This window comes from Tasmannia lanceolata, unplaced genomic scaffold (assembly GCF_043159265.1).
Source record: "Tasmannia lanceolata isolate RefF3 unplaced genomic scaffold, GAP_Taslan_0.1 ptg000003l, whole genome shotgun sequence".
In the NCBI taxonomy this organism is placed as follows: Eukaryota; Viridiplantae; Streptophyta; class Magnoliopsida; order Canellales; family Winteraceae; genus Tasmannia; species Tasmannia lanceolata.
The window spans coordinates 31,585,365-31,612,623 of record NW_027518680.1 but is presented as its reverse complement, the minus strand read 5'-3'; the positions used below and the strand labels follow the sequence as shown (position 1 = coordinate 31,612,623).

The 27,259-nt window shown below is 47.6% G+C and overlaps 38 non-coding genes across 38 annotated transcripts; all 38 read right to left on the bottom strand.

Moving 5' to 3' along the window:
- Window positions 1-305: 305 nt before the first annotated feature.
- Window positions 306-424, bottom strand: LOC143872463 (5S ribosomal RNA). The gene has a single exon (XR_013247210.1). It is a non-coding gene; the product is annotated as a 5S ribosomal RNA (ribosomal RNA).
- A 596-nt stretch (window positions 425-1,020) lies between these two features.
- Window positions 1,021-1,139, bottom strand: LOC143872462 (5S ribosomal RNA). Its single transcript, XR_013247209.1, has one exon. It is a non-coding gene; the product is annotated as a 5S ribosomal RNA (ribosomal RNA).
- A 596-nt stretch (window positions 1,140-1,735) lies between these two features.
- On the bottom strand, window positions 1,736-1,854 carry LOC143872461 (5S ribosomal RNA). Its single transcript, XR_013247208.1, has one exon. It is a non-coding gene; the product is annotated as a 5S ribosomal RNA (ribosomal RNA).
- A 597-nt stretch (window positions 1,855-2,451) lies between these two features.
- On the bottom strand, window positions 2,452-2,570 carry LOC143872460 (5S ribosomal RNA). The gene has a single exon (XR_013247207.1). It is a non-coding gene; the product is annotated as a 5S ribosomal RNA (ribosomal RNA).
- Window positions 2,571-3,167: 597 nt separating this feature from the next.
- LOC143872459 (5S ribosomal RNA) lies at window positions 3,168-3,286 on the bottom strand. Its single transcript, XR_013247206.1, has one exon. It is a non-coding gene; the product is annotated as a 5S ribosomal RNA (ribosomal RNA).
- A 597-nt stretch (window positions 3,287-3,883) lies between these two features.
- Window positions 3,884-4,002, bottom strand: LOC143874012 (5S ribosomal RNA). Its single transcript, XR_013248702.1, has one exon. It is a non-coding gene; the product is annotated as a 5S ribosomal RNA (ribosomal RNA).
- Window positions 4,003-4,599: 597 nt separating this feature from the next.
- On the bottom strand, window positions 4,600-4,718 carry LOC143872458 (5S ribosomal RNA). Its single transcript, XR_013247205.1, has one exon. It is a non-coding gene; the product is annotated as a 5S ribosomal RNA (ribosomal RNA).
- Window positions 4,719-5,314: 596 nt separating this feature from the next.
- LOC143872457 (5S ribosomal RNA) lies at window positions 5,315-5,433 on the bottom strand. The gene has a single exon (XR_013247204.1). It is a non-coding gene; the product is annotated as a 5S ribosomal RNA (ribosomal RNA).
- Window positions 5,434-6,029: 596 nt separating this feature from the next.
- On the bottom strand, window positions 6,030-6,148 carry LOC143874038 (5S ribosomal RNA). Its single transcript, XR_013248728.1, has one exon. It is a non-coding gene; the product is annotated as a 5S ribosomal RNA (ribosomal RNA).
- A 597-nt stretch (window positions 6,149-6,745) lies between these two features.
- On the bottom strand, window positions 6,746-6,864 carry LOC143874011 (5S ribosomal RNA). The gene has a single exon (XR_013248701.1). It is a non-coding gene; the product is annotated as a 5S ribosomal RNA (ribosomal RNA).
- A 597-nt stretch (window positions 6,865-7,461) lies between these two features.
- LOC143872455 (5S ribosomal RNA) lies at window positions 7,462-7,580 on the bottom strand. The gene has a single exon (XR_013247202.1). It is a non-coding gene; the product is annotated as a 5S ribosomal RNA (ribosomal RNA).
- A 597-nt stretch (window positions 7,581-8,177) lies between these two features.
- On the bottom strand, window positions 8,178-8,296 carry LOC143873711 (5S ribosomal RNA). The gene has a single exon (XR_013248413.1). It is a non-coding gene; the product is annotated as a 5S ribosomal RNA (ribosomal RNA).
- A 597-nt stretch (window positions 8,297-8,893) lies between these two features.
- On the bottom strand, window positions 8,894-9,012 carry LOC143872453 (5S ribosomal RNA). Its single transcript, XR_013247201.1, has one exon. It is a non-coding gene; the product is annotated as a 5S ribosomal RNA (ribosomal RNA).
- A 597-nt stretch (window positions 9,013-9,609) lies between these two features.
- Window positions 9,610-9,728, bottom strand: LOC143872452 (5S ribosomal RNA). Its single transcript, XR_013247200.1, has one exon. It is a non-coding gene; the product is annotated as a 5S ribosomal RNA (ribosomal RNA).
- Window positions 9,729-10,325: 597 nt separating this feature from the next.
- LOC143872451 (5S ribosomal RNA) lies at window positions 10,326-10,444 on the bottom strand. The gene has a single exon (XR_013247199.1). It is a non-coding gene; the product is annotated as a 5S ribosomal RNA (ribosomal RNA).
- A 596-nt stretch (window positions 10,445-11,040) lies between these two features.
- On the bottom strand, window positions 11,041-11,159 carry LOC143872450 (5S ribosomal RNA). Its single transcript, XR_013247198.1, has one exon. It is a non-coding gene; the product is annotated as a 5S ribosomal RNA (ribosomal RNA).
- A 596-nt stretch (window positions 11,160-11,755) lies between these two features.
- LOC143874037 (5S ribosomal RNA) lies at window positions 11,756-11,874 on the bottom strand. The gene has a single exon (XR_013248727.1). It is a non-coding gene; the product is annotated as a 5S ribosomal RNA (ribosomal RNA).
- A 597-nt stretch (window positions 11,875-12,471) lies between these two features.
- LOC143874010 (5S ribosomal RNA) lies at window positions 12,472-12,590 on the bottom strand. Its single transcript, XR_013248700.1, has one exon. It is a non-coding gene; the product is annotated as a 5S ribosomal RNA (ribosomal RNA).
- A 597-nt stretch (window positions 12,591-13,187) lies between these two features.
- Window positions 13,188-13,306, bottom strand: LOC143872448 (5S ribosomal RNA). The gene has a single exon (XR_013247196.1). It is a non-coding gene; the product is annotated as a 5S ribosomal RNA (ribosomal RNA).
- Window positions 13,307-13,903: 597 nt separating this feature from the next.
- LOC143873710 (5S ribosomal RNA) lies at window positions 13,904-14,022 on the bottom strand. The gene has a single exon (XR_013248412.1). It is a non-coding gene; the product is annotated as a 5S ribosomal RNA (ribosomal RNA).
- A 597-nt stretch (window positions 14,023-14,619) lies between these two features.
- LOC143872447 (5S ribosomal RNA) lies at window positions 14,620-14,738 on the bottom strand. Its single transcript, XR_013247195.1, has one exon. It is a non-coding gene; the product is annotated as a 5S ribosomal RNA (ribosomal RNA).
- Window positions 14,739-15,335: 597 nt separating this feature from the next.
- On the bottom strand, window positions 15,336-15,454 carry LOC143872446 (5S ribosomal RNA). Its single transcript, XR_013247194.1, has one exon. It is a non-coding gene; the product is annotated as a 5S ribosomal RNA (ribosomal RNA).
- Window positions 15,455-16,051: 597 nt separating this feature from the next.
- On the bottom strand, window positions 16,052-16,170 carry LOC143873708 (5S ribosomal RNA). The gene has a single exon (XR_013248411.1). It is a non-coding gene; the product is annotated as a 5S ribosomal RNA (ribosomal RNA).
- Window positions 16,171-16,767: 597 nt separating this feature from the next.
- On the bottom strand, window positions 16,768-16,886 carry LOC143872445 (5S ribosomal RNA). The gene has a single exon (XR_013247193.1). It is a non-coding gene; the product is annotated as a 5S ribosomal RNA (ribosomal RNA).
- A 597-nt stretch (window positions 16,887-17,483) lies between these two features.
- Window positions 17,484-17,602, bottom strand: LOC143872444 (5S ribosomal RNA). Its single transcript, XR_013247192.1, has one exon. It is a non-coding gene; the product is annotated as a 5S ribosomal RNA (ribosomal RNA).
- A 597-nt stretch (window positions 17,603-18,199) lies between these two features.
- On the bottom strand, window positions 18,200-18,318 carry LOC143872442 (5S ribosomal RNA). The gene has a single exon (XR_013247190.1). It is a non-coding gene; the product is annotated as a 5S ribosomal RNA (ribosomal RNA).
- Window positions 18,319-18,914: 596 nt separating this feature from the next.
- Window positions 18,915-19,033, bottom strand: LOC143872441 (5S ribosomal RNA). Its single transcript, XR_013247189.1, has one exon. It is a non-coding gene; the product is annotated as a 5S ribosomal RNA (ribosomal RNA).
- A 596-nt stretch (window positions 19,034-19,629) lies between these two features.
- Window positions 19,630-19,748, bottom strand: LOC143874036 (5S ribosomal RNA). The gene has a single exon (XR_013248726.1). It is a non-coding gene; the product is annotated as a 5S ribosomal RNA (ribosomal RNA).
- Window positions 19,749-20,345: 597 nt separating this feature from the next.
- Window positions 20,346-20,464, bottom strand: LOC143873060 (5S ribosomal RNA). The gene has a single exon (XR_013247784.1). It is a non-coding gene; the product is annotated as a 5S ribosomal RNA (ribosomal RNA).
- A 597-nt stretch (window positions 20,465-21,061) lies between these two features.
- Window positions 21,062-21,180, bottom strand: LOC143873707 (5S ribosomal RNA). Its single transcript, XR_013248410.1, has one exon. It is a non-coding gene; the product is annotated as a 5S ribosomal RNA (ribosomal RNA).
- Window positions 21,181-21,777: 597 nt separating this feature from the next.
- On the bottom strand, window positions 21,778-21,896 carry LOC143872440 (5S ribosomal RNA). Its single transcript, XR_013247188.1, has one exon. It is a non-coding gene; the product is annotated as a 5S ribosomal RNA (ribosomal RNA).
- Window positions 21,897-22,493: 597 nt separating this feature from the next.
- Window positions 22,494-22,612, bottom strand: LOC143872439 (5S ribosomal RNA). Its single transcript, XR_013247187.1, has one exon. It is a non-coding gene; the product is annotated as a 5S ribosomal RNA (ribosomal RNA).
- Window positions 22,613-23,209: 597 nt separating this feature from the next.
- LOC143872437 (5S ribosomal RNA) lies at window positions 23,210-23,328 on the bottom strand. The gene has a single exon (XR_013247186.1). It is a non-coding gene; the product is annotated as a 5S ribosomal RNA (ribosomal RNA).
- A 596-nt stretch (window positions 23,329-23,924) lies between these two features.
- LOC143872436 (5S ribosomal RNA) lies at window positions 23,925-24,043 on the bottom strand. Its single transcript, XR_013247185.1, has one exon. It is a non-coding gene; the product is annotated as a 5S ribosomal RNA (ribosomal RNA).
- A 596-nt stretch (window positions 24,044-24,639) lies between these two features.
- LOC143874035 (5S ribosomal RNA) lies at window positions 24,640-24,758 on the bottom strand. Its single transcript, XR_013248725.1, has one exon. It is a non-coding gene; the product is annotated as a 5S ribosomal RNA (ribosomal RNA).
- Window positions 24,759-25,355: 597 nt separating this feature from the next.
- Window positions 25,356-25,474, bottom strand: LOC143873059 (5S ribosomal RNA). The gene has a single exon (XR_013247783.1). It is a non-coding gene; the product is annotated as a 5S ribosomal RNA (ribosomal RNA).
- Window positions 25,475-26,071: 597 nt separating this feature from the next.
- Window positions 26,072-26,190, bottom strand: LOC143872435 (5S ribosomal RNA). The gene has a single exon (XR_013247184.1). It is a non-coding gene; the product is annotated as a 5S ribosomal RNA (ribosomal RNA).
- A 597-nt stretch (window positions 26,191-26,787) lies between these two features.
- LOC143873491 (5S ribosomal RNA) lies at window positions 26,788-26,906 on the bottom strand. Its single transcript, XR_013248199.1, has one exon. It is a non-coding gene; the product is annotated as a 5S ribosomal RNA (ribosomal RNA).
- Between the last annotated feature and the right edge of the window lie 353 nt (window positions 26,907-27,259).

The following is a 27,259-nucleotide window of genomic DNA, read 5'->3' as shown; positions in this document are numbered from 1 at the left end:
CATAACTCGCATCCACTAGTACACTCATCCGCTATAGCCTGTACGTCACTGAATCTAAACAAACCCCCGCTATAATTTGACCGCAAATGAAATGTCAGAACGAATTCCGTTTATCGAATCAAACGACACTATCACCCCGCCATAATAAAGACCGGACGTATTTGAATTCACTATCCGGCAGAAAATAAAAAGACCCCAACCGAAACGTAGGAGGCGTCGCACTAAACGTGCGTTTCAGTTCGCATCGATGTTCCAGAACCGAAAGATTGTTCGAAAAAAGTGGTAGATAGCCGAAAAAAGTGACAGGGGTGCAACACGAGGACTTCCCAGGAGGTCACCCATCCTAGTACTACTCTCGCCCAAGCACGCTTAACTTCGGAGTTCTGATGGGATCCAGTGCATTTGTGCTGGTATGATCGCACCCAGCATGCCTCTCCATTGTCAAAGTAATAAAGAGTTTCCACTCGCATTGTCGTACGAAGTCCGTTTAAATGAAAGTGCGAAAAAATCCTGCTAGATGATACGGATGGACGATCCGAGCATGTCGGAAAGCCGGATGACCGCCAGGGCTGTCATCGCGTGATTAATCTTCCCGAGTACCCCCGAATCAATATAAGAATCGCCACGATCTGACGGGCGGATCAAAAGTTATCGTCGAAACGATATTTGTGCACCAAGGGTAGCTCACGGCCAGTAAACACCTTCCGACCGGATTCATAACTCGCATCCACTAGTACACTCATCCGCTATAGCCTGTACGTCACTGAATCTAAACAAACCCCCGCTATAATTTGACCGCAAATGAAATGTCAGAACGAATTCCGTTTATCGAATCAAACGACACTATCACCCCGCCATAATAAAGACCGGACGTCTTTGAATTCACCATCCGGAAGAAAATAAAAATATCCGTACCGAAACGTAGGAGGCGACGCACTAAACGTGCGTTTCAGTTCGCATCGATGTTCCAGAACCGAAAGATTGTTCGAAAAAAGTGGTAGATAGCCGAAAAAAGTGACAGGGGTGCAACACGAGGACTTCCCAGGAGGTCACCCATCCTAGTACTACTCTCGCCCAAGCACGCTTAACTTCGGAGTTCTGATGGGATCCAGTGCATTTGTGCTGGTATGATCGCACCCAGCATGCCTCTCCATTGTCAAAGTAATAAAGAGTTTCCACTCGCATTGTCGTACGAAGTCCGTTTAAATGAAAGTGCGAAAAAATCCTGCTAGATGATACGTATGGACGATCCGAGCATGTCGGAAAGCCGGATGACCGCCAGGGCTGTCATCGCGCGATTAATCTTCCCGAGTACCCCCGAATCAATATAAGAATCGCCACGATCTGACGGGCGGATCAAAAGTTATCGTCGAAACGATATTTGTGCACCAAGGGTAGCTCACGGCCAGTAAACACCTTCCGACCGGATTCATAACTCGCATCCACTAGTACACTCATCCGCTATAGCCTGTACGTCACTGAATCTAAACAAACCCCCGCTATAATTTGACCGCAAATGAAATGTCAGAACGAATTCCGTTTATCGAATCAAACGACACTATCACCCCGCCATAATAAAGACCGGACGTCTTTGAATTCACCATCCGGAAGAAAATAAAAATATCCGTACCGAAACGTAGGAGGCGACGCACTAAACGTGCGTTTCAGTTCGCATCGATGTTCCAGAACCGAAAGATTGTTCGAAAAAAGTGGTAGATAGCCGAAAAAAGTGACAGGGGTGCAACACGAGGACTTCCCAGGAGGTCACCCATCCTAGTACTACTCTCGCCCAAGCACGCTTAACTTCGGAGTTCTGATGGGATCCAGTGCATTTGTGCTGGTATGATCGCACCCAGCATGCCTCTCCATTGTCAAAGTAATAAAGAGTTTCCACTCGCATTGTCGTACGAAGTCCGTTTAAATCAAAGTGCGAAAAAATCCTGCTAGATGACACCGGATGGACGATCCGAGCATGTCGGAAAGCCGGATGACCGCCAAGGCTGTCATCGCGCGATTAATCTTCCCGAGTACCCCCGAATCAATATAAGAATCGCCACGATCTGACGGGCGGATCAAAAGTTATCGTCGGAACGATATTTGTGCACCATGGGTAGCTCACGGCCAGTAAACACCTTCCGACCGGATTCATGACTTTCATCCACTAGTACACTCATCCGCTATAGCTTGTACGTCACTGAATCTAAACAAACCCCCGCTATAATTTGACCGCAAATGAAATGTCAGAACGAATTCCGTTTATCGAATCAAACGACACTATCACCCCGCCATAATAAAGACCGGACGTATTTGAATTCACTATCCGGCAGAAAATAAAAAGACCCCAACCGAAACGTAGGAGGCGTCGCACTAAACGTGCGTTTCAGTTCGCATCGATGTTCCAGAACCGAAAGATTGTTCGAAAAAAGTGGTAGATAGCCGAAAAAAGTGACAGGGGTGCAACACGAGGACTTCCCAGGAGGTCACCCATCCTAGTACTACTCTCGCCCAAGCACGCTTAACTTCGGAGTTCTGATGGGATCCAGTGCATTTGTGCTGGTATGATCGCACCCAGCATGCCTCTCCATTGTCAAAGTAATAAAGAGTTTCCACTCGCATTGTCGTACGAAGTCCGTTTAAATGAAAGTGCGAAAAAATCCTGCTAGATGACACCGGATGGACGATCCGAGCATGTCGGGAAGCCGTATGACCGCAAGGGCTGTCATCGCGCGATTAATCTTCCCGAGTACCCCCGAATCAATATAAGAATCGCTACGATCTGACGGGCGGATCAAAAGTTATCGTCGGAACGATATTTGTGCACCAAGGGTAGCTCACGGCCAGTAAACACCTTCCGACCGGATTCATGACTCGCATCCACTAGTACACTCATCCGCTATAGCCTGTACGTCACTGAATCTGAACAAACCCCCGCTATAATTTGACCGCAAATGAAATGTCAGAACGAATTCCGTTTATCGAATCAAACGACACTATCACCCCGCCATAATAAAGACCGGACGTCTTTCAATTCACCATCCGGAAGAAAATAAAAAGATCCGTACCGAAACGTAGGAGGCGACGCACTAAACGTACGTTTCAGTTCGCATCGATGTTCCAGAACCGAAAGATTGTTCGAAAAAAGTGGTAGATAGCCGAAAAAAGTGACAGGGGTGCAACACGAGGACTTCCCAGGAGGTCACCCATCCTAGTACTACTCTCGCCCAAGCACGCTTAACTTCGGAGTTCTGATGGGATCCAGTGCATTTGTGCTGGTATGATCGCACCCAGCATGCCTCTCCATTGTCAAAGTAATAAAGAGTTTCCACTTGCATTGTCGTACGAAGTCCGTTTAAATGAAAGTGCGAAAAAATCCTGCTAGATGACACCGGATGGACGATCCGAGCATGTCGGAAAGCCGGATGACCGCCAGGGCTGTCATCGCGCGATTAATCTTCCCGAGTACCCCCGAATCAATATAAGAATCGCCACGATCTGACGGGCGGATCAAAAGTTATCGTCGGAACGATATTTGTGCACCAAGGGTAGCTCACGGCCAGTAAACACCTTCCGACCGGATTCATGACTTTCATCCACTAGTACCCTCATCCGCTATAGCTTGTACGTCACTGAATCTAAACAAACCCCCGCTATAATTTGACCGCAAATGAAATGTCAGAACGAATTCCGTTTATCGAATCAAACGACACTATCACCCCGCCATAATAATGACCAGACGTATTTGAATTCACGATCCGGCAGAAAATAAAAAGATCTCAACCGAAACGTAGGAGGCGTCGCACTAAACGTGCGTTTCAGTTCGCATCGATGTTCCAGAACCGAAAGATTGTTCGAAAAAAGTGGTAGATAGCCGAAAAAAGTGACAGGGGTGCAACACGAGGACTTCCCAGGAGGTCACCCATCCTAGTACTACTCTCGCCCAAGCACGCTTAACTTCGGAGTTCTGATGGGATCCAGTGCATTTGTGTTGGTATGATCGCACCCAGCATGCCTCTCCATTGTCAAAGTAATAAAGAGTTTCCACTCGCATTGTCGTACGAAGTCCGTTTAAATGAAAGTGCGAAAAAATCCTGCTAGATGACACCGGATGGACGATCCGAGCATGTCGGGAAGCCGTATGATCGCAAGGGCTGTCATCGCGCGATTAATCTTCCCGAGTACCCCCGAATCAATATAAGAATCGCTACGATCTGACGGGCGGATCAAAAGTTATCGTTGGAACGATATTTGTGCACCAAGGGTAGCTCACGGCCAGTAAACACCTTCCGACCGGATTCATGACTCGCATCCACTAGTACACTCATCCGCTATAGCCTGTACGTCACTGAATCTGAACAAACCCCCGCTATAATTTGACCGCAAATGAAATGTCAGAACGAATTCCGTTTATCGAATCAAACGACACTATCACCCCGCCATAATAAAGACCGGACGTCTTTGAATTCACCATCCGGAAGAAAATAAAATGATCCGTACCGAAACGTAAGAGGCGACGCACTAAACGTGCGTTTCAGTTCGCATCGATGTTCCAGAACCGAAAGATTGTTCGAAAAAAGTGGTAGATAGCCGAAAAAAGTGACAGGGGTGCAACACGAGGACTTCCCAGGAGGTCACCCATCCTAGTACTACTCTCGCCCAAGCACGCTTAACTTCGGAGTTCTGATGGGATCCAGTGCATTTGTGCTGGTATGATCGCACCCAGCATGCCTCTCCATTGTCAAAGTAATAAAGAGTTTCCACTCGCATTGTCGTACGAAGTCCGTTTAAATGAAAGTGCGAAAAAATCCTGCTAGATGACACCGGATGGACGATCCGAGCATGTCGGAAAGCGGATGACCGCCAGGGCTGTCATCGCGCGATTAATCTTCCTGAGTACCCCCGAATCAATATAAGAATCGCCACGATCTGACGGGCGGATCAAAAGTTATCGTCGAAACGATATTTGTGCACCAAGGGTAGCTCACGGCCAGTAAACACCTTCCGACCGGATTCATGACTCGCATCCACTAGTACACTCATCCGCTATAGCCTATACGTCACTGAATCTAAACAAACCCCCGCTATAATTTGACCGCAAATGAAATGTCAGAACGAATTCCGTTTATCGAATCAAACGACACTATCACCCCGCCATAATAAAGACCGGACGTCTTTGAATTCACCATCCGGAAGAAAATAAAAAGATCCGTACCGAAACGTAGGAGGCGACGCACTAAACGTGCGTTTCAGTTCGCATCGATGTTCCAGAACCGAAAGATTGTTCGAAAAAAGTGGTAGATAGCCGAAAAAAGTGACAGGGGTGCAACACGAGGACTTCCCAGGAGGTCACCCATCCTAGTACTACTCTCGCCCAAGCACGCTTAACTTCGGAGTTCTGATGGGATCCAGTGCATTTGTGCTGGTATGATCGCACCCAGCATGCCTCTCAATTGTCAAAGTAATAAAGAGTTTCCACTCGCATTGTCGTACGAAGTCCGTTTAAATGAAAGTGCGAAAAAATCCTGCTAGATGACACCGGATGGACGATCCGAGCATGTCGGAAAGCCGGATGACCGCCAAGGCTGTCATCGCGCGATTAATCTTCCCGAGTACCCCCGAATCAATATAAGAATCGCCACGATCTGACGGGCGGATCAAAAGTTATCGTCGGAACGATATTTGTGCACCGAGGGTAGCTCACGGCCAGTAAACACCTTCCGACCGGATTCATGACTTTCATCCACTAGTACACTCATCCGCTATAGCTTGTACGTCACTGAATCTAAACAAACCCCCGCTATAATTTGACCGCAAATGAAATGTCAGAACGAATTCCGTTTATCGAATCAAACGACACTATCACCCCGCCATAATAAAGACCGGACGTATTTGAATTCACTATCCGGCAGAAAATAAAAAGATCCCAACCGAAACGTAGGAGGCGTCGCACTAAACGTGCGTTTCAGTTCGCATCGATGTTCCAGAACCGAAAGATTGTTCGAAAAAAGTGGTAGATAGCCGAAAAAGTGACAGGGGTGCAACACGAGGACTTCCCAGGAGGTCACCCATCCTAGTACTACTCTCGCCCAAGCACGCTTAACTTCGGAGTTCTGATTGGATCCAGTGCATTTGTGCTGGTATGATCGCACCCAGCATGCCTCTCCATTGTCAAAGTAATAAAGAGTTTCCACTCGCATTGTCGTACGAAGTCCGTTTAAATGAAAGTGCGAAAAAATCCTGCTAGATGACACCGGATGGACGATCCGAGCATGTCGGAAAGCCGGATGACCGCCAGGGCTGTCACCGCGCGATTAATCTTCCTGAGTACCCCCGAATCAATATAAGAATCGCCACGATCTGACGGGCGGATCAAAAGTTATCGTCGGAACGATATTTGTGCACCAAGGGTAGCTCACGGCCAGTAAACACCTTCCGACCGGATTCATGACTTTCATCCACTAGTACACTCATCCGCTATAGCTTGTACGTCACTGAATCTAAACAAACCCCCGCTATAATTTGACCGCAAATGAAATGTCAGAACGAATTCCGTTTATCGAATCAAACGACACTATCACCCCGCCATAATAATGACCAGACGTATTTGAATTCACGATCCGGCAGAAAATAAAAAGATCTCAACCGAAACGTAGGAGGCGTCGCACTAAACGTGCGTTTCAGTTCGCATCGATGTTCCAGAACCGAAAGATTGTTCGAAAAAAGTGGTAGATAGCCGAAAAAAGTGACAGGGGTGCAACACGAGGACTTCCCAGGAGGTCACCCATCCTAGTACTACTCTCGCCCAAGCACGCTTAACTTCGGAGTTCTGATGGGATCCAGTGCATTTGTGTTGGTATGATCGCACCCAGCATGCCTCTCCATTGTCAAAGTAATAAAGAGTTTCCACTCGCATTGTCGTACGAAGTCCGTTTAAATGAAAGTGCGAAAAAATCCTGCTAGATGACACCGGATGGACGATCCGAGCATGTCGGGAAGCCGTATGACCGCAAGGGCTGTCATCACGCGATTAATCTTCCCGAGTACCCCCGAATCAATATAAGAATCGCTACGATCTGACGGGCGGATCAAAAGTTATCGTTGGAACGATATTTGTGCACCAAGGGTAGCTCACGGCCAGTAAACACCTTCCGACCGGATTCATGACTCGCATCCACTAGTACACTCATCCGCTATAGCCTGTACGTCACTGAATCTGAACAAACCCCCGCTATAATTTGACCGCAAATGAAATGTCAGAACGAATTCCGTTTATCGAATCAAACGACACTATCACCCCGCCATAATAAAGACCGGACGTCTTTGAATTCACCATCCGGAAGAAAATAAAATGATCCGTACCGAAACGTAAGAGGCGACGCACTAAACGTGCGTTTCAGTTCGCATCGATGTTCCAGAACCGAAAGATTGTTCGAAAAAAGTGGTAGATAGCCGAAAAAAGTGACAGGGGTGCAACACGAGGACTTCCCAGGAGGTCACCCATCCTAGTACTACTCTCGCCCAAGCACGCTTAACTTCGGAGTTCTGATGGGATCCAGTGCATTTGTGCTGGTATGATCGCACCCAGCATGCCTCTCCATTGTCAAAGTAATAAAGAGTTTCCACTCGCATTGTCGTACGAAGTCCGTTTAAATGAAAGTGCGAAAAAATCCTGCTAGATGACACCGGATGGACGATCCGAGCATGTCGGAAAGCCGGATGACCGCCAGGGCTGTCATCGCGCGATTAATCTTCCTGAGTACCCCCGAATCAATATAAGAATCGCCACGATCTGACGGGCGGATCAAAAGTTATCGTCGGAACGATATTTGTGCACCAAGGGTAGCTCACGGCCAGTAAACACCTTCCGACCGGATTCATGACTCGCATCCACTAGTACACTCATCCGCTATAGCCTGTACGTCACTGAATCTGAACAAACCCCCGCTATAATTTGACCGCAAATGAAATGTCAGAACGAATTCCGTTTATCGAATCAAACGACACTATCACCCCGCCATAATAAAGACCGGACGTCTTTGAATTCACCATCCGGAAGAAAATAAAAAGATCCGAACCGAAACGTAGGAGGCGACGCACTAAACGTGCGTTTCAGTTCGCATCGATGTTCCAGAACCGAAAGATTGTTCGAAAAAAGTGGTAGATAGCCGAAAAAAGTGACAGGGGTGCAACACTTGGACTTCCCAGGAGGTCACCCATCCTAGTACTACTCTCGCCCAAGCACGCTTAACTTCGGAGTTCTGATGGGATCCAGTGCATTTGTGCTGGTATGATCGCACCCAGCATGCCTCTCCATTGTCAAAGTAATAAAGAGTTTCCACTCGCATTGTCGTACGAAGTCCGTTTAAATGAAAGTGCGAAAAAATCCTGCTAGATGACACCGGATGGACGATCCGAGCATGTCGGGAAGCCGTATGACCGCAAGGGCTGTCATCGCGCGATTAATCTTCCCGAGTACCCCCGAATCAATATAAGAATCGCTACGATCTGACGGGCGGATCAAAAGTTATCGTCGGAACGATATTTGTGCACCAAGGGTAGCTCACGGCCAGTAAACACCTTCCGACCGGATTCATGACTCGCATCCACTAGTACACTCATCCGCTATAGCCTGTACGTCACTGAATCTGAACAAACCCCCGCTATAATTTGACCGCAAATGAAATGTCAGAACGAATTCCGTTTATCGAATCAAACGACACTATCACCCCGCCATAATAAAGACCGGACGTCTTTCAATTCACCATCCGGAAGAAAATAAAAAGATCCGTACCGAAACGTAGGAGGCGACGCACTAAACGTACGTTTCAGTTCGCATCGATGTTCCAGAACCGAAAGATTGTTCGAAAAAAGTGGTAGATAGCCGAAAAAAGTGACAGGGGTGCAACACGAGGACTTCCCAGGAGGTCACCCATCCTAGTACTACTCTCGCCCAAGCACGCTTAACTTCGGAGTTCTGATGGGATCCAGTGCATTTGTGCTGGTATGATCGCACCCAGCATGCCTCTCCATTGTCAAAGTAATAAAGAGTTTCCACTCGCATTGTCGTACGAAGTCCGTTTAAATGAAAGTGCGAAAAAATCCTGCTAGATGACACCGGATGGACGATCCGAGCATGTCGGAAAGCCGGATGACCGCCAAGGCTGTCATCGCGCGATTAATCTTCCCGAGTACCCCCGAATCAATATAAGAATCGCCACGATCTGACGGGCGGATCAAAAGTTATCGTCGGAACGATATTTGTGCACCAAGGGTAGCTCACGGCCAGTAAACACCTTCCGACCGGATTCATGACTTTCATCCACTAGTACCCTCATCCGCTATAGCTTGTACGTCACTGAATCTAAACAAACCCCCGCTATAATTTGACCGCAAATGAAATGTCAGAACGAATTCCGTTTATCGAATCAAACGACACTATCACCCCGCCATAATAATGACCGGACGTATTTGAATTCACGATCCGGCAGAAAATAAAAAGATCTCAACCGAAACGTAGGAGGCGTCGCACTAAACGTGCGTTTCAGTTCGCATCGATGTTCCAGAACCGAAAGATTGTTCGAAAAAAGTGGTAGATAGCCGAAAAAAGTGACAGGGGTGCAACACGAGGACTTCCCAGGAGGTCACCCATCCTAGTACTACTCTCGCCCAAGCACGCTTAACTTCGGAGTTCTGATGGGATCCAGTGCATTTGTGCTGGTATGATCGCACCCAGCATGCCTCTCCATTGTCAAAGTAATAAAGAGTTTCCACTCGCATTGTCGTACGAAGTCCGTTTAAATGAAAGTGCGAAAAAATCCTGCTAGATGACACCGGATGGACGATCCGAGCATGTCGGGAAGCCGTATGATCGCAAGGGCTGTCATCGCGCGATTAATCTTCCCGAGTACCCCCGAATCAATATAAGAATCGCTACGATCTGACGGGCGGATCAAAAGTTATCGTTGGAACGATATTTGTGCACCAAGGATAGCTCACGGCCAGTAAACACCTTCCGACCGGATTCATGACTCGCATCCACTAGTACACTCATCCGCTATAGCCTGTACGTCACTGAATCTGAACAAACCCCCGCTATAATTTGACCGCAAATGAAATGTCAGAACGAATTCCGTTTATCGAATCAAACGACACTATCACCCCGCCATAATAAAGACCGGACGTCTTTGAATTCACCATCCGGAAGAAAATAAAATGATCCGTACCGAAACGTAAGAGGCGACGCACTAAACGTGCGTTTCAGTTCGCATCGATGTTCCAGAACCGAAAGATTGTTCGAAAAAAGTGGTAGATAGCCGAAAAAAGTGACAGGGGTGCAACACGAGGACTTCCCAGGAGGTCACCCATCCTAGTACTACTCTCGCCCAAGCACGCTTAACTTCGGAGTTCTGATGGGATCCAGTGCATTTGTGCTGGTATGATCGCACCCAGCATGCCTCTCCATTGTCAAAGTAATAAAGAGTTTCCACTCGCATTGTCGTACGAAGTCCGTTTAAATGAAAGTGCGAAAAAATCCTGCTAGATGACACCGGATGGACGATCCGAGCATGTCGGAAAGCGGATGACCGCCAGGGCTGTCATCGCGCGATTAATCTTCCTGAGTACCCCCGAATCAATATAAGAATCGCCACGATCTGACGGGCGGATCAAAAGTTATCGTCGAAACGATATTTGTGCACCAAGGGTAGCTCACGGCCAGTAAACACCTTCCGACCGGATTCATGACTCGCATCCACTAGTACACTCATCCGCTATAGCCTGTACGTCACTGAATCTAAACAAACCCCCGCTATAATTTGACCGCAAATGAAATGTCAGAACGAATTCCGTTTATCGAATCAAACGACACTATCACCCCGCCATAATAAAGACCGGACGTCTTTGAATTCACCATCCGGAAGAAAATAAAAAGATCCGTACCGAAACGTAGGAGGCGACGCACTAAACGTGCGTTTCAGTTCGCATCGATGTTCCAGAACCGAAAGATTGTTCGAAAAAAGTGGTAGATAGCCGAAAAAAGTGACAGGGGTGCAACACGAGGACTTCCCAGGAGGTCACCCATCCTAGTACTACTCTCGCCCAAGCACGCTTAACTTCGGAGTTCTGATGGGATCCAGTGCATTTGTGCTGGTATGATCGCACCCAGCATGCCTCTCCATTGTCAAAGTAATAAAGAGTTTCCACTCGCATTGTCGTACGAAGTCCGTTTAAATGAAAGTGCGAAAAAATCCTGCTAGATGACACCGGATGGACGATCCGAGCATGTCGGAAAGCCGGATGACCGCCAAGGCTGTCATCGCGCGATTAATCTTCCCGAGTACCCCCGAATCAATATAAGAATCGCCACGATCTGACGGGCGGATCAAAAGTTATCGTCGGAACGATATTTGTGCACCGAGGGTAGCTCACGGCCAGTAAACACCTTCCGACCGGATTCATGACTTTCATCCACTAGTACACTCATCCGCTATAGCTTGTACGTCACTGAATCTAAACAAACCCCCGCTATAATTTGACCGCAAATGAAATGTCAGAACGAATTCCGTTTATCGAATCAAACGACACTATCACCCCGCCATAATAAAGACCGGACGTATTTGAATTCACTATCCGGCAGAAAATAAAAAGATCCCAACCGAAACGTAGGAGGCGTCGCACTAAACGTGCGTTTCAGTTCGCATCGATGTTCCAGAACCGAAAGATTGTTCGAAAAAAGTGGTAGATAGCCGAAAAAGTGACAGGGGTGCAACACGAGGACTTCCCAGGAGGTCACCCATCCTAGTACTACTCTCGCCCAAGCACGCTTAACTTCGGAGTTCTGATTGGATCCAGTGCATTTGTGCTGGTATGATCGCACCCAGCATGCCTCTCCATTGTCAAAGTAATAAAGAGTTTCCACTCGCATTGTCGTACGAAGTCCGTTTAAATGAAAGTGCGAAAAAATCCTGCTAGATGACACCGGATGGACGATCCGAGCATGTCGGAAAGCCGGATGACCGCCAGGGCTGTCACCGCGCGATTAATCTTCCTGAGTACCCCCGAATCAATATAAGAATCGCCACGATCTGACGGGCGGATCAAAAGTTATCGTCGGAACGATATTTGTGCACCAAGGGTAGCTCACGGCCAGTAAACACCTTCCGACCGGATTCATGACTTTCATCCACTAGTACACTCATCCGCTATAGCTTGTACGTCACTGAATCTAAACAAACCCCCGCTATAATTTGACCGCAAATGAAATGTCAGAACGAATTCCGTTTATCGAATCAAACGACACTATCACCCCGCCATAATAATGACCAGACGTATTTGAATTCACGATCCGGCAGAAAATAAAAAGATCTCAACCGAAACGTAGGAGGCGTCGCACTAAACGTGCGTTTCAGTTCGCATCGATGTTCCAGAACCGAAAGATTGTTCGAAAAAAGTGGTAGATAGCCGAAAAAAGTGACAGGGGTGCAACACGAGGACTTCCCAGGAGGTCACCCATCCTAGTACTACTCTCGCCCAAGCACGCTTAACTTCGGAGTTCTGATGGGATCCAGTGCATTTGTGTTGGTATGATCGCACCCAGCATGCCTCTCCATTGTCAAAGTAATAAAGAGTTTCCACTCGCATTGTCGTACGAAGTCCGTTTAAATGAAAGTGCGAAAAAATCCTGCTAGATGACACCGGATGGACGATCCGAGCATGTCGGGAAGCCGTATGACCGCAAGGGCTGTCATCACGCGATTAATCTTCCCGAGTACCCCCGAATCAATATAAGAATCGCTACGATCTGACGGGCGGATCAAAAGTTATCGTTGGAACGATATTTGTGCACCAAGGGTAGCTCACGGCCAGTAAACACCTTCCGACCGGATTCATGACTCGCATCCACTAGTACACTCATCCGCTATAGCCTGTACGTCACTGAATCTGAACAAACCCCCGCTATAATTTGACCGCAAATGAAATGTCAGAACGAATTCCGTTTATCGAATCAAACGACACTATCACCCCGCCATAATAAAGACCGGACGTCTTTGAATTCACCATCCGGAAGAAAATAAAATGATCCGTACCGAAACGTAAGAGGCGACGCACTAAACGTGCGTTTCAGTTCGCATCGATGTTCCAGAACCGAAAGATTGTTCGAAAAAAGTGGTAGATAGCCGAAAAAAGTGACAGGGGTGCAACACGAGGACTTCCCAGGAGGTCACCCATCCTAGTACTACTCTCGCCCAAGCACGCTTAACTTCGGAGTTCTGATGGGATCCAGTGCATTTGTGCTGGTATGATCGCACCCAGCATGCCTCTCCATTGTCAAAGTAATAAAGAGTTTCCACTCGCATTGTCGTACGAAGTCCGTTTAAATGAAAGTGCGAAAAAATCCTGCTAGATGACACCGGATGGACGATCCGAGCATGTCGGAAAGCCGGATGACCGCCAGGGCTGTCATCGCGCGATTAATCTTCCTGAGTACCCCCGAATCAATATAAGAATCGCCACGATCTGACGGGCGGATCAAAAGTTATCGTCGGAACGATATTTGTGCACCAAGGGTAGCTCACGGCCAGTAAACACCTTCCGACCGGATTCATGACTCGCATCCACTAGTACACTCATCCGCTATAGCCTGTACGTCACTGAATCTGAACAAACCCCCGCTATAATTTGACCGCAAATGAAATGTCAGAACGAATTCCGTTTATCGAATCAAACGACACTATCACCCCGCCATAATAAAGACCGGACGTCTTTGAATTCACCATCCGGAAGAAAATAAAAAGATCCGAACCGAAACGTAGGAGGCGACGCACTAAACGTGCGTTTCAGTTCGCATCGATGTTCCAGAACCGAAAGATTGTTCGAAAAAAGTGGTAGATAGCCGAAAAAAGTGACAGGGGTGCAACACTTGGACTTCCCAGGAGGTCACCCATCCTAGTACTACTCTCGCCCAAGCACGCTTAACTTCGGAGTTCTGATGGGATCCAGTGCATTTGTGCTGGTATGATCGCACCCAGCATGCCTCTCCATTGTCAAAGTAATAAAGAGTTTCCACTCGCATTGTCGTACGAAGTCCGTTTAAATGAAAGTGCGAAAAAATCCTGCTAGATGACACCGGATGGACGATCCGAGCATGTCGGGAAGCCGTATGACCGCAAGGGCTGTCATCGCGCGATTAATCTTCCCGAGTACCCCCGAATCAATATAAGAATCGCTACGATCTGACGGGCGGATCAAAAGTTATCGTCGGAACGATATTTGTGCACCAAGGGTAGCTCACGGCCAGTAAACACCTTCCGACCGGATTCATGACTCGCATCCACTAGTACACTCATCCGCTATAGCCTGTACGTCACTGAATCTGAACAAACCCCCGCTATAATTTGACCGCAAATGAAATGTCAGAACGAATTCCGTTTATCGAATCAAACGACACTATCACCCCGCCATAATAAAGACCGGACGTCTTTCAATTCACCATCCGGAAGAAAATAAAAAGATCCGTACCGAAACGTAGGAGGCGACGCACTAAACGTACGTTTCAGTTCGCATCGATGTTCCAGAACCGAAAGATTGTTCGAAAAAAGTGGTAGATAGCCGAAAAAAGTGACAGGGGTGCAACACGAGGACTTCCCAGGAGGTCACCCATCCTAGTACTACTCTCGCCCAAGCACGCTTAACTTCGGAGTTCTGATGGGATCCAGTGCATTTGTGCTGGTATGATCGCACCCAGCATGCCTCTCCATTGTCAAAGTAATAAAGAGTTTCCACTCGCATTGTCGTACGAAGTCCGTTTAAATGAAAGTGCGAAAAAATCCTGCTAGATGACACCGGATGGACGATCCGAGCATGTCGGAAAGCCGGATGACCGCCAAGGCTGTCATCGCGCGATTAATCTTCCCGAGTACCCCCGAATCAATATAAGAATCGCCACGATCTGACGGGCGGATCAAAAGTTATCGTCGGAACGATATTTGTGCACCAAGGGTAGCTCACGGCCAGTAAACACCTTCCGACCGGATTCATGACTTTCATCCACTAGTACCCTCATCCGCTATAGCTTGTACGTCACTGAATCTAAACAAACCCCCGCTATAATTTGACCGCAAATGAAATGTCAGAACGAATTCCGTTTATCGAATCAAACGACACTATCACCCCGCCATAATAATGACCGGACGTATTTGAATTCACGATCCGGCAGAAAATAAAAAGATCTCAACCGAAACGTAGGAGGCGTCGCACTAAACGTGCGTTTCAGTTCGCATCGATGTTCCAGAACCGAAAGATTGTTCGAAAAAAGTGGTAGATAGCCGAAAAAAGTGACAGGGGTGCAACACGAGGACTTCCCAGGAGGTCACCCATCCTAGTACTACTCTCGCCCAAGCACGCTTAACTTCGGAGTTCTGATGGGATCCAGTGCATTTGTGCTGGTATGATCGCACCCAGCATGCCTCTCCATTGTCAAAGTAATAAAGAGTTTCCACTCGCATTGTCGTACGAAGTCCGTTTAAATGAAAGTGCGAAAAAATCCTGCTAGATGACACCGGATGGACGATCCGAGCATGTCGGGAAGCCGTATGATCGCAAGGGCTGTCATCGCGCGATTAATCTTCCCGAGTACCCCCGAATCAATATAAGAATCGCTACGATCTGACGGGCGGATCAAAAGTTATCGTTGGAACGATATTTGTGCACCAAGGATAGCTCACGGCCAGTAAACACCTTCCGACCGGATTCATGACTCGCATCCACTAGTACACTCATCCGCTATAGCCTGTACGTCACTGAATCTGAACAAACCCCCGCTATAATTTGACCGCAAATGAAATGTCAGAACGAATTCCGTTTATCGAATCAAACGACACTATCACCCCGCCATAATAAAGACCGGACGTCTTTGAATTCACCATCCGGAAGAAAATAAAATGATCCGTACCGAAACGTAAGAGGCGACGCACTAAACGTGCGTTTCAGTTCGCATCGATGTTCCAGAACCGAAAGATTGTTCGAAAAAAGTGGTAGATAGCCGAAAAAAGTGACAGGGGTGCAACACTTGGACTTCCCAGGAGGTCACCCATCCTAGTACTACTCTCGCCCAAGCACGCTTAACTTCGGAGTTCTGATGGGATCCAGTGCATTTGTGCTGGTATGATCGCACCCAGCATGCCTCTCCATTGTCAAAGTAATAAAGAGTTTCCACTCGCATTGTCGTACGAAGTCCGTTTAAATGAAAGTGCGAAAAAATCCTGCTAGATGACACCGGATGGACGATCCGAGCATGTCGGGAAGCCGTATGACCGCAAGGGCTGTCATCGCGCGATTAATCTTCCCGAGTACCCCCGAATCAATATAAGAATCGCTACGATCTGACGGGCGGATCAAAAGTTATCGTCGGAACGATATTTGTGCACCAAGGGTAGCTCACGGCCAGTAAACACCTTCCGACCGGATTCATGACTCGCATCCACTAGTACACTCATCCGCTATAGCCTGTACGTCACTGAATCTGAACAAACCCCCGCTATAATTTGACCGCAAATGAAATGTCAGAACGAATTCCGTTTATCGAATCAAACGACACTATCACCCCGCCATAATAAAGACCGGACGTCTTTCAATTCACCATCCGGAAGAAAATAAAAAGATCCGTACCGAAACGTAGGAGGCGACGCACTAAACGTACGTTTCAGTTCGCATCGATGTTCCAGAACCGAAAGATTGTTCGAAAAAAGTGGTAGATAGCCGAAAAAAGTGACAGGGGTGCAACACGAGGACTTCCCAGGAGGTCACCCATCCTAGTACTACTCTCGCCCAAGCACGCTTAACTTCGGAGTTCTGATGGGATCCAGTGCATTTGTGCTGGTATGATCGCACCCAGCATGCCTCTCCATTGTCAAAGTAATAAAGAGTTTCCACTCGCATTGTCGTACGAAGTCCGTTTAAATGAAAGTGCGAAAAAATCCTGCTAGATGACACCGGATGGACGATCCGAGCATGTCGGAAAGCCGGATGACCGCCAAGGCTGTCATCGCGCGATTAATCTTCCCGAGTACCCCCGAATCAATATAAGAATCGCCACGATCTGACGGGCGGATCAAAAGTTATCGTCGGAACGATATTTGTGCACCAAGGGTAGCTCACGGCCAGTAAACACCTTCCGACCGGATTCATGACTTTCATCCACTAGTACCCTCATCCGCTATAGCTTGTACGTCACTGAATCTAAACAAACCCCCGCTATAATTTGACCGCAAATGAAATGTCAGAACGAATTCCGTTTATCGAATCAAACGACACTATCACCCCGCCATAATAATGACCGGACGTATTTGAATTCACGATCCGGCAGAAAATAAAAAGATCTCAACCGAAACGTAGGAGGCGTCGCACTAAACGTGCGTTTCAGTTCGCATCGATGTTCCAGAACCGAAAGATTGTTCGAAAAAAGTGGTAGATAGCCGAAAAAAGTGACAGGGGTGCAACACGAGGACTTCCCAGGAGGTCACCCATCCTAGTACTACTCTCGCCCAAGCACGCTTAACTTCGGAGTTCTGATGGGATCCAGTGCATTTGTGCTGGTATGATCGCACCCAGCATGCCTCTCCATTGTCAAAGTAATAAAGAGTTTCCACTCGCATTGTCGTACGAAGTCCGTTTAAATGAAAGTGCGAAAAAATCCTGCTAGATGACACCGGATGGACGATCCGAGCATGTCGGGAAGCCGTATGATCGCAAGGGCTGTCATCGCGCGATTAATCTTCCCGAGTACCCCCGAATCAATATAAGAATCGCTACGATCTGACGGGCGGATCAAAAGTTATCGTTGGAACGATATTTGTGCACCAAGGATAGCTCACGGCCAGTAAACACCTTCCGACCGGATTCATGACTCGCATCCACTAGTACACTCATCCGCTATAGCCTGTACGTCACTGAATCTGAACAAACCCCCGCTATAATTTGACCGCAAATGAAATGTCAGAACGAATTCCGTTTATCGAATCAAACGACACTATCACCCCGCCATAATAAAGACCGGACGTCTTTGAATTCACCATCCGGAAGAAAATAAAATGATCCGTACCGAAACGTAAGAGGCGACGCACTAAACGTGCGTTTCAGTTCGCATCGATGTTCCAGAACCGAAAGATTGTTCGAAAAAAGTGGTAGATAGCCGAAAAAAGTGACAGGGGTGCAACACGAGGACTTCCCAGGAGGTCACCCATCCTAGTACTACTCTCGCCCAAGCACGCTTAACTTCGGAGTTCTGATGGGATCCAGTGCATTTGTGCTGGTATGATCGCACCCAGCATGCCTCTCCATTGTCAAAGTAATAAAGAGTTTCCACTCGCATTGTCGTACGAAGTCCGTTTAAATGAAAGTGCGAAAAAATCCTGCTAGATGACACCGGATGGACGATCCGAGCATGTCGGAAAGCGGATGACCGCCAGGGCTGTCATCGCGCGATTAATCTTCCTGAGTACCCCCGAATCAATATAAGAATCGCCACGATCTGACGGGCGGATCAAAAGTTATCGTCGAAACGATATTTGTGCACCAAGGGTAGCTCACGGCCAGTAAACACCTTCCGACCGGATTCATGACTCGCATCCACTAGTACACTCATCCGCTATAGCCTGTACGTCACTGAATCTAAACAAACCCCCGCTATAATTTGACCGCAAATGAAATGTCAGAACGAATTCCGTTTATCGAATCAAACGACACTATCACCCCGCCATAATAAAGACCGGACGTCTTTGAATTCACCATCCGGAAGAAAATAAAAAGATCCGTACCGAAACGTAGGAGGCGACGCACTAAACGTGCGTTTCAGTTCGCATCGATGTTCCAGAACCGAAAGATTGTTCGAAAAAAGTGGTAGATAGCCGAAAAAAGTGACAGGGGTGCAACACGAGGACTTCCCAGGAGGTCACCCATCCTAGTACTACTCTCGCCCAAGCACGCTTAACTTCGGAGTTCTGATGGGATCCAGTGCATTTGTGCTGGTATGATCGCACCCAGCATGCCTCTCCATTGTCAAAGTAATAAAGAGTTTCCACTCGCATTGTCGTACGAAGTCCGTTTAAATGAAAGTGCGAAAAAATCCTGCTAGATGACACCGGATGGACGATCCGAGCATGTCGGAAAGCCGGATGACCGCCAAGGCTGTCATCGCGCGATTAATCTTCCCGAGTACCCCCGAATCAATATAAGAATCGCCACGATCTGACGGGCGGATCAAAAGTTATCGTCGGAACGATATTTGTGCACCGAGGGTAGCTCACGGCCAGTAAACACCTTCCGACCGGATTCATGACTTTCATCCACTAGTACACTCATCCGCTATAGCTTGTACGTCACTGAATCTAAACAAACCCCCGCTATAATTTGACCGCAAATGAAATGTCAGAACGAATTCCGTTTATCGAATCAAACGACACTATCACCCCGCCATAATAAAGACCGGACGTATTTGAATTCACTATCCGGCAGAAAATAAAAAGATCCCAACCGAAACGTAGGAGGCGTCGCACTAAACGTGCGTTTCAGTTCGCATCGATGTTCCAGAACCGAAAGATTGTTCGAAAAAAGTGGTAGATAGCCGAAAAAGTGACAGGGGTGCAACACGAGGACTTCCCAGGAGGTCACCCATCCTAGTACTACTCTCGCCCAAGCACGCTTAACTTCGGAGTTCTGATTGGATCCAGTGCATTTGTGCTGGTATGATCGCACCCAGCATGCCTCTCCATTGTCAAACTAATAAAGAGTTTCCACTCGCATTGTCGTACGAAGTCCGTTTAAATGAAAGTGCGAAAAAATCCTGCTAGATGACACCGGATGGACGATCCGAGCATGTCGGAAAGCCGGATGACCGCCAGGGCTGTCATCGCGCGATTAATCTTCCTGAGTACCCCCGAATCAATATAAGAATCGCCACGATCTGACGGGCGGATCAAAAGTTATCGTCGGAACGATATTTGTGCACCAAGGGTAGCTCACGGCCAGTAAACACCTTCCGACCGGATTCATGACTTTCATCCACTAGTACACTCATCCGCTATAGCTTGTACGTCACTGAATCTAAACAAACCCCCGCTATAATTTGACCGCAAATGAAATGTCAGAACGAATTCCGTTTATCGAATCAAACGACACTATCACCCCACCATAATAAAGACCGGACGTATTTGAATTCACTATCCGGCAAAAAATAAAAAGATCCGAACCGAAACGTAGGAGGTGTCGCACTAAACGTGCGTTTCAGTTCGCATCGATGTTCCAGAACCGAAAGATTGTTCGAAAAAAGTGGTAGATAGCCGAAAAAAGTGACAGGGGTGCAACACGAGGACTTCTCAGGAGGTCACCCATCCTAGTACTACTCTCGCCCAAGCACGCTTAACTTCGGAGTTCTGATGGGATCCAGTGCATTTGTGCTGGTATGATCGCACCCAGCATGCCTCTCCATTGTCAAAGTAATAAAGAGTTTCCACTCGCATTGTCGTACGAAGTCCGTTTAAATGAAAGTGCGAAAAAATCCTGCTAGATGACACCGGATGGACGATCCGAGCATGTCGGAAAGCCGGATGACCGCCAGGGCTGTCATCGCGCGATTAATCTTCCTGAGTACCCCCGAATCAATATAAGAATCGCCACGATCTGACGGGCGGATCAAAAGTTATCGTCGGAACGATATTTGTGCACCAAGGGTAGCTCACGGCCAGTAAACACCTTCCGACCGGATTCATGACTCGCATCCACTAGTACACTCATCCGCTATAGCCTGTACGTCACTGAATCTGAACAAACCCCCGCTATAATTTGACCGCAAATGAAATGTCAGAACGAATTCCGTTTATCGAATCAAACGACACTATCACCCCGCCATAATAAAGACCGGACGTCTTTGAATTCACCATCCGGAAGAAAATAAAAAGATCCGAACCGAAACGTAGGAGGCGACGCACTAAACGTGCGTTTCAGTTCGCATCGATGTTCCAGAACCGAAAGATTGTTCGAAAAAAGTGGTAGATAGCCGAAAAAAGTGACAGGGGTGCAACACTTGGACTTCCCAGGAGGTCACCCATCCTAGTACTACTCTCGCCCAAGCACGCTTAACTTCGGAGTTCTGATGGGATCCAGTGCATTTGTGCTGGTATGATCGCACCCAGCATGCCTCTCCATTGTCAAAGTAATAAAGAGTTTCCACTCGCATTGTCGTACGAAGTCCGTTTAAATGAAAGTGCGAAAAAATCCTGCTAGATGACACCGGATGGACGATCCGAGCATGTCGGGAAGCCGTATGACCGCAAGGGCTGTCATCGCGCGATTAATCTTCCCGAGTACCCCCGAATCAATATAAGAATCGCTACGATCTGACGGGCGGATCAAAAGTTATCGTCGGAACGATATTTGTGCACCAAGGGTAGCTCACGGCCAGTAAACACCTTCCGACCGGATTCATGACTCGCATCCACTAGTACACTCATCCGCTATAGCCTGTACGTCACTGAATCTGAACAAACCCCCGCTATAATTTGACCGCAAATGAAATGTCAGAACGAATTCCGTTTATCGAATCAAACGACACTATCACCCCGCCATAATAAAGACCGGACGTCTTTCAATTCACCATCCGGAAGAAAATAAAAAGATCCGTACCGAAACGTAGGAGGCGACGCACTAAACGTACGTTTCAGTTCGCATCGATGTTCCAGAACCGAAAGATTGTTCGAAAAAAGTGGTAGATAGCCGAAAAAAGTGACAGGGGTGCAACACGAGGACTTCCCAGGAGGTCACCCATCCTAGTACTACTCTCGCCCAAGCACGCTTAACTTCGGAGTTCTGATGGGATCCAGTGCATTTGTGCTGGTATGATCGCACCCAGCATGCCTCTCCATTGTCAAAGTAATAAAGAGTTTCCACTCGCATTGTCGTACGAAGTCCGTTTAAATGAAAGTGCGAAAAAATCCTGCTAGATGACACCGGATGGACGATCCGAGCATGTCGGAAAGCCGGATGACCGCCAAGGCTGTCATCGCGCGATTAATCTTCCCGAGTACCCCCGAATCAATATAAGAATCGCCACGATCTGACGGGCGGATCAAAAGTTATCGTCGGAACGATATTTGTGCACCAAGGGTAGCTCACGGCCAGTAAACACCTTCCGACCGGATTCATGACTTTCATCCACTAGTACCCTCATCCGCTATAGCTTGTACGTCACTGAATCTAAACAAACCCCCGCTATAATTTGACCGCAAATGAAATGTCAGAACGAATTCCGTTTATCGAATCAAACGACACTATCACCCCGCCATAATAATGACCGGACGTATTTGAATTCACGATCCGGCAGAAAATAAAAAGATCTCAACCGAAACGTAGGAGGCGTCGCACTAAACGTGCGTTTCAGTTCGCATCGATGTTCCAGAACCGAAAGATTGTTCGAAAAAAGTGGTAGATAGCCGAAAAAAGTGACAGGGGTGCAACACGAGGACTTCCCAGGAGGTCACCCATCCTAGTACTACTCTCGCCCAAGCACGCTTAACTTCGGAGTTCTGATGGGATCCAGTGCATTTGTGCTGGTATGATCGCACCCAGCATGCCTCTCCATTGTCAAAGTAATAAAGAGTTTCCACTCGCATTGTCGTACGAAGTCCGTTTAAATGAAAGTGCGAAAAAATCCTGCTAGATGACACCGGATGGACGATCCGAGCATGTCGGGAAGCCGTATGATCGCAAGGGCTGTCATCGCGCGATTAATCTTCCCGAGTACCCCCGAATCAATATAAGAATCGCTACGATCTGACGGGCGGATCAAAAGTTATCGTTGGAACGATATTTGTGCACCAAGGATAGCTCACGGCCAGTAAACACCTTCCGACCGGATTCATGACTCGCATCCACTAGTACACTCATCCGCTATAGCCTGTACGTCACTGAATCTGAACAAACCCCCGCTATAATTTGACCGCAAATGAAATGTCAGAACGAATTCCGTTTATCGAATCAAACGACACTATCACCCCGCCATAATAAAGACCGGACGTCTTTGAATTCACCATCCGGAAGAAAATAAAATGATCCGTACCGAAACGTAAGAGGCGACGCACTAAACGTGCGTTTCAGTTCGCATCGATGTTCCAGAACCGAAAGATTGTTCGAAAAAAGTGGTAGATAGCCGAAAAAAGTGACAGGGGTGCAACACGAGGACTTCCCAGGAGGTCACCCATCCTAGTACTACTCTCGCCCAAGCACGCTTAACTTCGGAGTTCTGATGGGATCCAGTGCATTTGTGCTGGTATGATCGCACCCAGCATGCCTCTCCATTGTCAAAGTAATAAAGAGTTTCCACTCGCATTGTCGTACGAAGTCCGTTTAAATGAAAGTGCGAAAAAATCCTGCTAGATGACACCGGATGGACGATCCGAGCATGTCGGAAAGCGGATGACCGCCAGGGCTGTCATCGCGCGATTAATCTTCCTGAGTACCCCCGAATCAATATAAGAATCGCCACGATCTGACGGGCGGATCAAAAGTTATCGTCGAAACGATATTTGTGCACCAAGGGTAGCTCACGGCCAGTAAACACCTTCCGACCGGATTCATGACTCGCATCCACTAGTACACTCATCCGCTATAGCCTGTACGTCACTGAATCTAAACAAACCCCCGCTATAATTTGACCGCAAATGAAATGTCAGAACGAATTCCGTTTATCGAATCAAACGACACTATCACCCCGCCATAATAAAGACCGGACGTCTTTGAATTCACCATCCGGAAGAAAATAAAAAGATCCGTACCGAAACGTAGGAGGCGACGCACTAAACGTGCGTTTCAGTTCGCATCGATGTTCCAGAACCGAAAGATTGTTCGAAAAAAGTGGTAGATAGCCGAAAAAAGTGACAGGGGTGCAACACGAGGACTTCCCAGGAGGTCACCCATCCTAGTACTACTCTCGCCCAAGCACGCTTAACTTCGGAGTTCTGATGGGATCCAGTGCATTTGTGCTGGTATGATCGCACCCAGCATGCCTCTCCATTGTCAAAGTAATAAAGAGTTTCCACTCGCATTGTCGTACGAAGTCCGTTTAAATGAAAGTGCGAAAAAATCCTGCTAGATGACACCGGATGGACGATCCGAGCATGTCGGAAAGCCGGATGACCGCCAAGGCTGTCATCGCGCGATTAATCTTCCCGAGTACCCCCGAATCAATATAAGAATCGCCACGATCTGACGGGCGGATCAAAAGTTATCGTCGGAACGATATTTGTGCACCGAGGGTAGCTCACGGCCAGTAAACACCTTCCGACCGGATTCATGACTTTCATCCACTAGTACACTCATCCGCTATAGCTTGTACGTCACTGAATCTAAACAAACCCCCGCTATAATTTGACCGCAAATGAAATGTCAGAACGAATTCCGTTTATCGAATCAAACGACACTATCACCCCGCCATAATAAAGACCGGACGTATTTGAATTCACTATCCGGCAGAAAATAAAAAGATCCCAACCGAAACGTAGGAGGCGTCGCACTAAACGTGCGTTTCAGTTCGCATCGATGTTCCAGAACCGAAAGATTGTTCGAAAAAAGTGGTAGATAGCCGAAAAAGTGACAGGGGTGCAACACGAGGACTTCCCAGGAGGTCACCCATCCTAGTACTACTCTCGCCCAAGCACGCTTAACTTCGGAGTTCTGATTGGATCCAGTGCATTTGTGCTGGTATGATCGCACCCAGCATGCCTCTCCATTGTCAAACTAATAAAGAGTTTCCACTCGCATTGTCGTACGAAGTCCGTTTAAATGAAAGTGCGAAAAAATCCTGCTAGATGACACCGGATGGACGATCCGAGCATGTCGGAAAGCCGGATGACCGCCAGGGCTGTCATCGCGCGATTAATCTTCCTGAGTACCCCCGAATCAATATAAGAATCGCCACGATCTGACGGGCGGATCAAAAGTTATCGTCGGAACGATATTTGTGCACCAAGGGTAGCTCACGGCCAGTAAACACCTTCCGACCGGATTCATGACTTTCATCCACTAGTACACTCATCCGCTATAGCTTGTACGTCACTGAATCTAAACAAACCCCCGCTATAATTTGACCGCAAATGAAATGTCAGAACGAATTCCGTTTATCGAATCAAACGACACTATCACCCCACCATAATAAAGACCGGACGTATTTGAATTCACTATCCGGCAAAAAATAAAAAGATCCGAACCGAAACGTAGGAGGTGTCGCACTAAACGTGCGTTTCAGTTCGCATCGATGTTCCAGAACCGAAAGATTGTTCGAAAAAAGTGGTAGATAGCCGAAAAAAGTGACAGGGGTGCAACACGAGGACTTCTCAGGAGGTCACCCATCCTAGTACTACTCTCGCCCAAGCACGCTTAACTTCGGAGTTCTGATGGGATCCAGTGCATTTGTGCTGGTATGATCGCACCCAGCATGCCTCTCCATTGTCAAAGTAATAAAGAGTTTCCACTCGCATTGTCGTACGAAGTCCGTTTAAATGAAAGTGCGAAAAAATCCTGCTAGATGACACCGGATGGACGATCCGAGCATGTCGGGAAGCCGTATGACCGCAAAGGCTGTCATCACGCGATTAATCTTCCCGAGTACCCCCGAATCAATATAAGAATCGCTACGATCTGACGGGCGGATCAAAAGTTATCGTTGGAACGATATTTGTGCACCAAGGGTAGCTCACGGCCAGTAAACACCTTCCGACCGGATTCATGACTCGCATCCACTAGTACACTCATCCGCTATAGCCTGCACGTCACTGAATCTGAACAAACCCCCGCTATAATTTGACCGCAAATGAAATGTCAGAACGAATTCCGTTTATCGAATCAAACGACACTATCACCCCGCCATAATAAAGACCGGACGTCTTTGAATTCACCATCCGGAAGAAAATAAAATGATCCGTACCGAAACGTAAGAGGCGACGCACTAAACGTGCGTTTCAGTTCGCATCGATGTTCCAGAACCGAAAGATTGTTCGAAAAAAGTGGTAGATAGCCGAAAAAAGTGACAGGGGTGCAACACGAGGACTTCCCAGGAGGTCACCCATCCTAGTACTACTCTCGCCCAAGCACGCTTAACTTCGGAGTTCTGATGGGATCCAGTGCATTTGTGCTGGTATGATCGCACCCAGCATGCCTCTCCATTGTCAAAGTAATAAAGAGTTTCCACTCGCATTGTCGTACGAAGTCCGTTTAAATGAAAGTGCGAAAAAATCCTGCTAGATGACACCGGATGGACGATCCGAGCATGTCGGGAAGCCGTATGACCGCAAGGGCTGTCATCGCGCGATTAATCTTCCCGAGTACCCCCGAATCAATATAAGAATCGCTACGATCTGACGGGCGGATCAAAAGTTATCGTCGGAACGATATTTGTGCACCAAGGGTAGCTCACGGCCAGTAAACACCTTCCGACCGGATTCATGACTCGCATCCACTAGTACACTCATCCGCTATAGCCTGTACGTCACTGAATCTGAACAAACCCCCGCTATAATTTGACCGCAAATGAAATGTCAGAACGAATTCCGTTTATCGAATCAAACGACACTATCACCCCGCCATAATAAAGACCGGACGTCTTTGAATTCACCATCCGGAAGAAAATAAAAAGATCCGAACCGAAACGTAGGAGGCGACGCACTAAACGTGCGTTTCAGTTCGCATCGATGTTCCAGAACCGAAAGATTGTTCGAAAAAAGTGGTAGATAGCCGAAAAAAGTGACAGGGGTGCAACACGAGGACTTCCCAGGAGGTCACCCATCCTAGTACTACTCTCGCCCAAGCACGCTTAACTTCGGAGTTCTGATGGGATCTAGTGCATTTGTGCTGGTATGATCGCACCCAGCATGCCTCTCCATTGTCAAAGTAATAAAGAGTTTCCACTCGCATTGTCGTACGAAGTCCGTTTAAATGAAAGTGCGAAAAAATCCTGCTAGATGACACCGGATGGACGATCCGAGCATGTCGGGAAGCCGTATGACCGCAAGGGCTGTCATCGCGCGATTAATCTTCCCGAGTACCCCCGAATCAATATAAGAATCGCTACGATCTGACGGGCGGATCAAAAGTTATCATCGGAACGATATTTGTGCACCAAGGGTAGCTCACGGCCAGTAAACACCTTCCGACCGGATTCATGACTCGCATCCACTAGTACACTCATCCGCTATAGCCTGTACGTCACTGAATCTGAACA